This window comes from Pristiophorus japonicus, unplaced genomic scaffold (genome assembly GCF_044704955.1).
Source record: "Pristiophorus japonicus isolate sPriJap1 unplaced genomic scaffold, sPriJap1.hap1 HAP1_SCAFFOLD_60, whole genome shotgun sequence".
NCBI lineage: Eukaryota > Metazoa > Chordata > Chondrichthyes > Pristiophoridae > Pristiophorus > Pristiophorus japonicus.
This window is the reverse complement of record NW_027254509.1, coordinates 3,180,787-3,190,268: the sequence shown is the minus strand read 5'-3', so window position 1 is coordinate 3,190,268 and position 9,482 is coordinate 3,180,787.

The window sequence follows — 9,482 nt, the reverse complement described above, 5'->3', positions numbered from 1 at the left end:
TCCTCATTACTCCTAACTTCTGCTTCAGACCCAAGGGAGAAATAGACATAGACGGATATCATATACATCCCGAGACAATGGAAATCTTCGACGGAACAATCACGGATACCCTCCACGAAGGGTGCGAAGAGGCGGTATGGGAACCGCAAGGCAAACAGATACCGGAACTAAATGAGGAACAATTACGTTTGGTGCAAGGAATCCAGAATGAAAAGACGACAGTATGTCAAGCTGATGGAAGAAATAGACAACTTGCAGAGAGACACTCACGCAATGCTGGCTGATCAGCCCTGGTACACACAGTTGTGGGACGTTGGACTTAATATCCAAATTAACCCATGGATAAGAATAATATCACATGTACTTGTAATAATACAGGGTCTGGTTCTGATGGTCATGATGGGATTAACATGTGCACGAATTAAACAGGCCAAACGATAAATCAGGGCACGCACTATGATTAAGGTCATGAGGGATGAAAATTTAAGCAGTCCGACAGGAAGGACTTACCTTATATAACTCTGTGGGAAGGTTTCAGGAGGTCCCGAAGCTTGGGAGATGGCCACCCAGGTGAACGAACCTATCTGGAACTTGTCGACAGGGATATAATTATTGGGAAATATGGCCAGCTTGGCTTATAGCCAAGGGCCAAAAGGGGGGAAATGTAAGAGAAAAATTTGGCATTAGGAGTACCAGCGGTACAAGGCTTAAAGTGCTGGTTCCTGCACTGGCCCATAAGGAGGTAAAAGGCTTCTCTTCGGCCTTGTACCAAGGCTCCAGAAGTTATCAATTCAATAATATTCCGACAGGATACGATGTGAGAACCAAAACAGACATTGATAAGACCTTGCGAAGAGGCTCGAGGCGGACTCATAGACAACAAGGAGGATCAGGAAAGAGAATGCGCATGGCTGAACGCGATACTCCTGGAATAAGGAGCAGGGTTATCATGGAATGATAAAAGGGGGGCATGATAATGTGTAAAAGTGTTGCGAAAGTGTTAGATGGCTAGAGAAGGTGTCAAAAGGATGGAGATAGGGAATCATGGGAAAATAGCCAAAGAAATGGTCAAGATGCAGAAAACTGCTGAATCAACAGAAAAAAAGGGGTTACCAAGAGCTGAAGTTGAGGTTAGACACGGGTCATGAGAAAGCCCAAGGCAGCGCAAAGAAAGAAAGCAATTCTAGATAGGAAGGGAAAAGTAATAGCTTCTACTGATAAGGAGGAAGAGAAACTAAGTGGGTTCTTTACTGATAAGGGAAAACAGTGTAGCAAAGCTATAACTAACCTACCTGACACCAGCCCTAATTGGGAGACTTTCTTGCCTGCCATTGGACTTAATCGGGGGGGGGGAGGCAGAAAGGGATTGGATAGACCAAGTACTAATCAAATGGGTTCTGTTTTGAACATGTCTATCAACTGTGCTTTTTGCGCTGAAAAGGGGCTTATCCAGGGGAAGGTAAACAGGCTCTGATTGAGAGTGTCCCTTTGTCTTGACATGTCCCGGCCAGAGAATATTCATGAAAGGTCTTTTACAGAAAAGGCAAGGTGTTTGCGTGTCCATGTATTCGCTGAAACAGATTGAGGGAAAAAGAATCCGTATTACCAGGGACCACAATATACCTCCCATAGACTGAAAAACAGCATCTGTCCCAGGACTGAACCCTGGGGAACATCACTGTATACCTCTCAGAGAATGAAAAACAGCAAATTTCCCAGTACTGAACACTCAGGAATATCACTGTATGCCTCCCATAAACTGAAAAACAGCAGCCGCCCCAGTACTGAACCCAGAGGAACACTGTATACCTACCGAAGACTGAAAAACAGCGGCTGTCCCAGTAGTGAACACTGTATACCTGCCATAGCCTGAAAAACAGCAGCTGCCCCAGAATTGAACCCTGGGGAACAATATATACCTCCCATAAACTGAAAAACAGCGGCAGTCCCAGTACTGAACCGTGGGGAATATCACTGTGTGCCTCGTATAGACTGAAAAACACAGCTGTCCCAGGACTGAACCCTGGGGAACATCACTGTATCCCACCCATGGACTGTAAATCAGCAGCTGCACCAGTACCGAATCGTCGGGAACACACTGTAGACCTCCCATGAACTGAAATACAGCAGCTGTCCCAGTACTGAACCCTGGGGAACATCACTGTACACCTTTCATAGACTGAAACACAGCAGCTGTCCCAGTACTGAACCCTGGGTAACACGCTGTAAACCTCCCATAGACTGAAAACCTGCAGCTGTTCCAGTACTGAACCCTGGGGAACATCGCTGTATACCTTCAATAGACTGCAAAACAGCAGCTGCCCCAGTACTGAACCCTGGGGAATGTCACAGTATACCTCCCATAGACTGAAAAACAGCAGCTGTCCCAGTATTGAACCCTGGGGAACATCACTGGATACCTTCCGTGGATTTGAAAAACAGCAGCAGTCCAATACTGAACCCTTTGGAACACTGTGTACCTCCCACAGACTGCAAACCAGCAGCTGTCCCTGTACAGAGCCCAAGGAAACATCACTGCAGACGTCCAGTAGACGGAACAACAGCAGCTGTCGCAGTATGGAACTCTGGGGAACACTGTATACCTCGCATAGACTGAAAAACAGCAGCTTGCCCAGTACTGAACCCTGGGGAACATCACTGTATACCTCCTATAGACTGAAAAACAGCAGCTGCCCTAGTACTGAACACTCGGGAACACTGTATACCTCCCATCGACTAAAATACAGCTGATGGCCCAACACTGATCACTGGGGAACATCACTGTACACCTCCCATCGACTGAAAAACAGCAGTAGTCCTAGTACTGAACCCTGGGGAACACAGTGTACCTTCATAGACGGCAAGCCAGCAGCTATCCCTGGAGAGAACCCTAGGAAACATCACTGCTGACGTCCTGTAGGCGGAACAACAGCAGCTGTCGCAGTACGGAACTCTGGGGAACACTGTATACCTCGCATAGACTGAAAAACAGCAGCTGGCCCAGTACTGAATCCTGGGGAACACTGTATACCTCCCATAGACTAACACATAGCAGCTGCCCCAACACTGATCACTGGGGAACATCACTGTATACCTCCCATGGACTGAAAAACAGCAGCATTCCTAGTACTGAACCATGGGGAACACACGGTATACCTCCCATAGATTGAAAAACAGCAGCTGTCCCTGTACTGAAACCTGGGGAACATCACTGTCTCCAACCCATAGACTGCAAAACAGCAGCTGTCCCAGTACTGAACTCTGCGGAACACTGTATACCTCATATAGACTGAAAAACAGCACCTGCCCCAGTACTGAACCCTGGGGAACACTGTGTACCTCCCATAGACTAAAACACAGCAGCTGCCCCAACACTGATCATTGCGGAACATCACTGTATACCTCCCATGGACTGAAAAACAGCAGCAGTCCGAGTACTGAACCCTGGGGAATACTGTGTACCTTCAGCGACGGCAAACCACCAGCTATCCCTGTACAGAACCCTAGGAAACATCACTGCATACCTCCTGTAGACGGAACAACAGCAGCTGTCCCAGTACGGAACCCTGGGGAACACTGTATACCTCGCATAGACTGAAAAACAGCAGCTGGCCCAGTACTGAACCCTGGGGAACATCACTGTATACCTTAAATAGACTGAAAAACAGCAGCTGTCCCAGTACTGAACCCTGGGGAACACACGGTATACCTCCCAAAGATTGAAAAACAGCGGCTGTCCCTGTACTGAAACCTGGGGACATCACTGTTTCCCTCCCATAGACTGCAAAACAGTAGCTGCCCCAGTACTGAACCCTGGGGAACATGACTGTATACCTCCCATACATGAAAAACTGCAGCTGCCCCAGTACGGAACACTGGGGAACATTGAATACATCCCTTGGACTGACAAACAGCAGCAGTCTCAGTACTGAACCCTGGGGAACACTGTATACCTCACAAAGACTGAAAAACAGCAGCTGTCCCAGTACCGAACCCCGGGGAACACTGTATACCTCACAAAGACAGAAAAACAGCAGCTGTCCCAGTACTGATCCATGGGGAACATTACTGCATACCTACCATAGACTGCAAACCAGCAGCTGCACTAGTACTGAATTGTGGGGAACACACTGTAGACATCCCATAGACTGCAAAACAGCAGCTGCCCCAGTACTGAATCCTGGGAAATGTCACAGTATACCTCTCATACATGAAAAGCAGCAGCTGCCCCAATACTGAACCCTGGGGAACATCACTGTATACCTCGCATGGACTGAAAAACAGCAGCTGTCCCAGTACTGTACCCTGGGGAACAATGTATACCTGACAAAGACTGAAAAGCAGCAGCTGCCCCAATACTGAACCCTGGGGAACACTGTTTACCTCCCATAGACTGAAAAAGAGCAGCTGTCCCAGTACTGAACCCTGGGGAACATCACTGTATACCTCCCATAGACTGAAAACCAGCAGCTGCCCCAGTACTGATCACTGGAAAACATCACTGTATACATCCCATAGACTGAAAAACAGCAGCTGTCCCAGTACTGAACCCTGGGAAACATCACTGGATAACTTCCGTGTATTTGAAAAACAGCAGCAGTCCAATACTGAATCCTGGGGAACACTCTGTACCTCCCATAGACTGCAAACCAGCAGCTGTCCCTGTACAGAACCATAGGAAACATCACTGCAGACGACCTGTAGACGGAAGAACAGCAATTATCACAGTACGGAACTCTGGGGATCACTGTATACATCGCATAGACTGAAAAACAGCAGCTGGTCCAGTACTGAACTCAGGGAAACATCATTATATACCTAATATAGATTGAAAAACAGCACTTGCCCCAGTACTGAACCGTGGGGAACACTGTATACGTCACATAGACTAAAATAAAGCAGCTGCCCCAACACTGAACACTGGGGAACATCACTGTATACCTCCCATGGATTGAAAAACAGCAGCAGTCCTAGTACTGAACCCTGGGGAACACTGTGTACCTTCATAGAAGGCAAGCCAGCAGCTATCGCTGTACAGAACCCTAGGAAACTTCACTGCATACCTCCTGTAGACGGAGAAACAGCAGCTGTCCCAGTACGGAACCATGGGGACACTGTATACCTCGCATAGACTGAAAAACAGCATCTGTCCCAGTACTGAACCGTGGGGAACATCACTGTTTCCCTGCCATAGACTTCAAAACAGCAGCTGCCCGAGTACTGAACCCTGGGGAACATGACTGTATACCTAACATACATGGAAAAACTGCAGCTGCCCTTGTACAGAACACTGGGGAACACTGAATACCTCCCATGGACTGACAAACAGCAGCAGTCTCAGTACTGAACCCTGGGGAACACTGTATAACTCATAAAGACTGAAAAACAGCAGCTGTCCCAGTACTGAACCATGGGCAACATAACTGCATACCTACCATAGACTGCAAACCAGCAGCTGCCCCAGTACTGAATCGTGGTGAACACTGTAGACCTCCAATGGACTGAAAAACAGCAGCTGTCCAAGTAGTGAACCTTGGGGAACATCACTGCATACCTTCCATAGACTGCAGAACAGCAGCTGCCCCAGTACTGAACCCTGGGAAACACTGTATACCTCCCATAGACAGAAAAATAGCTTCTTCACAGTACTGAACGCTGGGGAACATCACTGTATACCTCCCATAGACTGGAAACCAGCAGCTGTCCCTATATTGAACCCTGGGGAACATCACTGTATGCCTCCCATGGACTGAAAAACAGCAGCTGTCCCAGTACTAACCCTGGCGAACACATTGTTTACCTCCCATAGACTGAAATATAGTGACTGCCCCAGTAGTGAAACTCAGGGAACTTCACTGTTTCCCTCTCGGAGATTGAAAAACAGCAGCTGCCCCAGTACTGAACACTGGGGAACATCACTGTATACCTCCCAAACATGAAAAACTGCAGCTGCCCCAGTACTGAACCCTGGGGAACACTGTATACCTCCCATGGACTGAAAATAGCAGCTGTCCAAGTGCTGAACCCTGGGGAACACTGCATACCTCACAAAGACTGAAAAACAGCGGCTGTGCCAGTACTGAACCGTGTAAAACATCACTGTATACCTCCCAATAATTGAAAACCAGCAGCTGCCACAGTACTGAATCGTGGGGAACACAATGTAGACCTCCCATAGACTGAAAAACAGCTGCTGTGCCAGTACTGAACCCTGGGTAACACACTGTACATCTCCCATAGAGTGAAAACCAGCAGCTGTCCCTGTACTGAAACCTGGGGAACATCACTGTATACCTCCCATAGACTTCAAAACATTAGCTGCGCCAGTACTGAACCCTGGGGAATGTCACAATATACCTCCCATACATGAAAAACAGCAGCTGCCACAATACTGAACCCTGGGGAACATCACTGTAGACCTCGCAAGGACTGAAAAACAGCAGCTGTCCCAGTACTGAACCCTGGGGAACACTGTTTACCTCCCATAGACTGAAAAAGAGCAGCTGTCCCAGTACTGAACCCTGGGGAATATCACTGTATACCTCCCATAGACTGAAAAACAGAAGCTGTCCCAGTACTGAAAGCTGGGGAACATCACTGGATACCTTCCGTGGATTTGAAAAACAGCAGTAGTCCGAGTACTGAACCCTGGGGAACACTGTGTACCTCCCATAGACTGCAAACCAGCAGCTGTCCGTGTACAGACCCCTAGGAAACATCACTGCAGACGTCCTGTAGATGGAACAACAACAGCTGTCGCAGTATGGAAGTCTGGGGAACACTGTATATCTCGCATAAACTGAAAAACAGTAGCTGGCCCAGTACTGAACCCTGGGAATCATCACTGTATACCTCCTATAGACTGAAAAACAGCAGCTGCCCCAGTACTGAATCCTGGGAATCATCACTGTATACCTCCTACAGACTGAAAAACAGCAGCTGCCCCAGTACTGAACCCTGGGAACACTGTATACCTCTCATACACTAAAATACAGCAGCTGCCCCAACAATGATCACTGGGGAACATCACTGTATACCTCCCATGGACTGAAAAACCGCAGCAGTCCTAGTACTGAACTCTGGGGAACACAATGTACCTTCATAGATGGCAAGCCAGCAGCTATACCTGTACAAAACCCTAGGAAACATCACTGCATACCTCCTGTAGACGGAACAATAGCAGCTGTCCCAGTACTGAACCCTGGGGAACACACGGTATACCTCCCATAGATTGAAAAGAAGCAGCTGTCCCTGTACTGAAACGTGAGGAACATCACTGTTTCCCTCCCATAGACTGCAAAACAACAGCTGCCCCAGTAATGAACGCTGGGGAACATGACAGTATATCTCCCATACATGAAAAACTGCAGCTGCCCCAGTATGGAACACTGGGGAACGCTGAATACCTCGCATGGACTGAAAACAGCAGCAGTCTCAGTACTGAACACTGGGGAACACTGTAGACCTCCCATAGACTAAAAAACAGCTGCTGTGCCAGTACTAAACCCTGGGTAACACACTGTAAACCTCCCATAGAGTGAAAACCAGCAGCTGTTCCTGTACTGAAATCTGGGGAACATCACTGTGTACCTCCCATATACTGCAAAACAGCAGCTGCCCCAGTACTGAACCCTGGGGAACATCACAGTATACCTCCCATACATGAAAAACAGCAGCTGCCCCCATACTGAATCCTGGGGAACATCACTCTATACCTCGCATAGACTGAAAAACAGCAGCTGTCCCAGTGCGGAACCCTGGGGAACAATGTATACCTCGCATAGTATGAAAAACAGCAGTTGGCCCAGTACTGAACCCTGGGGAACATCACTGTATACCTCCGATAGACTGAAAAACAGCAGCTGTCCCAGTATTGAACCCTGGGGAACGGACGGTATACCTCCCATAGATTGAAAAACAGCATCTGTACCTGTACTGAAATCTGGGGAACATCACTGTTTCCCTCCCATAGACTGCAAAACTGCAGCTGCCCCAGTACTGAATCCTGGGGAATGTCACAGTATACTACCCATACATGAAAAACAGCAGCTGCCACAATACTGAACCCTGGGGAACATAAATGTATATCTCGCATGGACTGAAAAACAGCAGCTGTCCCAGTACTGAAGCCTGGGGAACACAGTTTACCTCACATAGACTGAAAAAGAGCAGCTGTCCCACTACTGAATCCTGGGGAACATCACTGTATACCTTCCATAGACTGAAAGCAAACAGCTGCCCCAGTACTGAATCGTGGGGAACAAACTGCAGACCTCCCATAGACTGAAAAACAGAAGCTGTCCCAGTAATGAAACCTGGGGAACATCACGGTATACGTTCCGTGGATTTGAAAAACAGTAGCAGTCCTCGTACTGAACCCTTGGGAACAAATGGTACCTCCCATAGACTGCAAACCAGCAGCTGTCCCTGTACAGAACCCTAGGAAACATCACTGCAGACGTCCTGTAGACGGAACAACAGCAGCTGTCCCAGTACTGAACCCTGGGAACATCACTGTATACCTCGCATAGACTGAAAAACAGCAGCTTGCCCAGTACTGAACCCTGGGGAACATCACTGTATACCTCCTATAGACTGAAAAACAGCAGCTGCCCCAGTACTGAACCCTCGGGAACACTGTATACCTCCCATCGACTAAAATACAGCTGATGGCCAAACACTGATCACTGGGGAACATCAGTGTATACCTCCCATCGACTGAAAAACAGCAGCAGTCCTAGTACTGAACCCTGGGGAACACAGTGTACCTTCATAGATGGCATGCCAGCAGCTATCCCTGTACAGAACCCTAGGAAACATCACTGCATACCTCCTGTAGACGGAGAGACAGCAGCTGTCCCAGTACGGAACGAAGGGGAAAACTGTATACCTCGCATAGACTGAAAAACAGCAGCTGGCCCAGTACTGAACCCTGGGGAACATCACTGTATACCTCCTATAGACTGAAAAACAGCAGCTGCCCCACTACTGAACCCTGGGGAACACTGTATACCTCCCATCGACTAATATACAGCAGATGGCCCAACACTGATCACTGGGGAACATCACTGTATACCTCCCATCAACTGAAAAACAGCAGCAGTCCTAGTACTGAACCCTGGGAACACAGTGTACCTTCATAGACGGCAAGCCAGCAGCTATCCCTGTACAGAACCCTAGGAAACATCACTGCATACCTCCTGTAGACGGAACAACAGCAGCTGTCCCAGTACTGAACCCTGGGAAACACTCGGTATACCTCCCATAGATTGAAAAACAGCAGCTTTTCCTGCACTGAAACCTGGGGTACATCACTGTTTCCCTCCCATAATCTGCAAAACAGCAGCTGCCCCAGTACTGACCCCTGGGGATCATGATTGTATACCTCGCATATATGAAAAACTGCAGCTGCCCCAGTACGGAACACTGGGGATCACTAAATACATCCCATGGACTGAAAAACAGCAGCTGTCCCAGTACCG